The sequence below is a fragment of the Cynara cardunculus genome, unplaced genomic scaffold (genome assembly GCF_001531365.2).
Source record: "Cynara cardunculus var. scolymus isolate 2C unplaced genomic scaffold, CcrdV1 Un_Scaffold_4365, whole genome shotgun sequence".
In the NCBI taxonomy this organism is placed as follows: domain Eukaryota; kingdom Viridiplantae; phylum Streptophyta; class Magnoliopsida; order Asterales; family Asteraceae; genus Cynara; species Cynara cardunculus.
In genome coordinates this window covers 16,640-18,140 of record NW_020201863.1, presented here as the reverse complement: position 1 = coordinate 18,140, position 1,501 = coordinate 16,640, and positions in this window count along the sequence as shown.

The window sequence follows — 1,501 nt, the reverse complement described above, 5'->3', positions numbered from 1 at the left end:
TGATCCGCCATTGACCTGTAAAAATGTCTAAAAAATTAGTACCCATTTTATTCATGAAATTTGAATAACAACACAACAAAACAAAATAAAAACAAACAAAAATACAAAACAAATAAACTCTAAAAAAAATTAAACTAAAAAAAATACTAAACTAAAAAGAAATTAAAAATAACAAAAACAAAACAAAAACAAAAACAAAAAAAAAAAATAAGAAAACACTTAGTCTAAAACACTTAGAAAAAAAATATGGTATTGACCGGATTAGAAGTCCGGACAACAAAGAAAACAACAAACACTTAGAAGAAAAAAGGTTTGTGACCGGATTAGAAATCCGAACAACAAGGAAAAAACAAACAAAAATTACTAAGTCTAATAGAAAAGAAATAAACCGGACAATCATCAACCGGATTAAGGTTGATCGAAGTGAACTCCGATCACCTTGTCTGGTAAAATATCCGATCAAAACAAAACTAATACTAAAAAAAAAATACTAACACACTAAACAAAATCAAAAAGACACACAAATAACAAAGATAAAACTGGTTTTTATTATTAAGTCTTTTATGGTTCATTTTAAGTTTCCATTCAAGCTCGATACAATGATAATCAACAAAATCAGTCCAACCAGTCCAATATAAGTCCAAACGATCAAGGTAATATCAATAAAGGAATCAAATGAAATAAACCTTGATGATCAAAGAGATGAAATAGTAGAAGGAGTAACAGTCTGAGCGATAAACCAGAGAAATGAGTGGAGAAGACGATGAATAGTAAATGAGGATAAAAAGTAAAAAGTAAAAATGAGGCGAATATTTATAGTCAAAGTCAAAAACCGTTTAGATTCTTAAATCGCTCAAAGCTTATCCGGATTAGAATAAATCGGTCAAGAGGTGTCCGATTTATGGAATGTGAAATGTCTAAGTGTTAATCCGGACAATAAATYGCTCAAGGCATAGACGATTTAGAAGAACACCGGTCAAGACTTGTCCGGTTTAAGGATAAATCGCTCAAAGCATGGACGATTTAGAAATAAATCGCTCAACAAAGAAAGTTAAATCGCTCGAGTTAAGAATTAAACCGCTCAAGAATTGAACGATTTAAGGACTTGAAAAAATAAACTCAAYAAGCGATTTAGGAATCCGATCAAATAAATTCAACGATTTAACAATCCGCTCAATTCCTTGTAAAGTATATCTAATCTTATCCGGATAAGGGTTTATCATATAGCCTTTTGTCTGGATGTTTAAATCGGACAATAAATCGGACAAGTGTTGTCCGGATTAGACTAAATCGGCCAAACACTTATATTTCTAAACTCTATATCTTTCAAAAATTAGATAATACTCAAAATACCTGATAGAAAAATATAAACTGTTAGTTCAAAACAGATAAAATTCACTCCCCCTCAAAATATGATCATATAAAAGAAAACACACTCCCCCTCAAATATAGATTCACACGATCAAGAAATTTAAAATCAGATAGAAAAAATTGAAACACT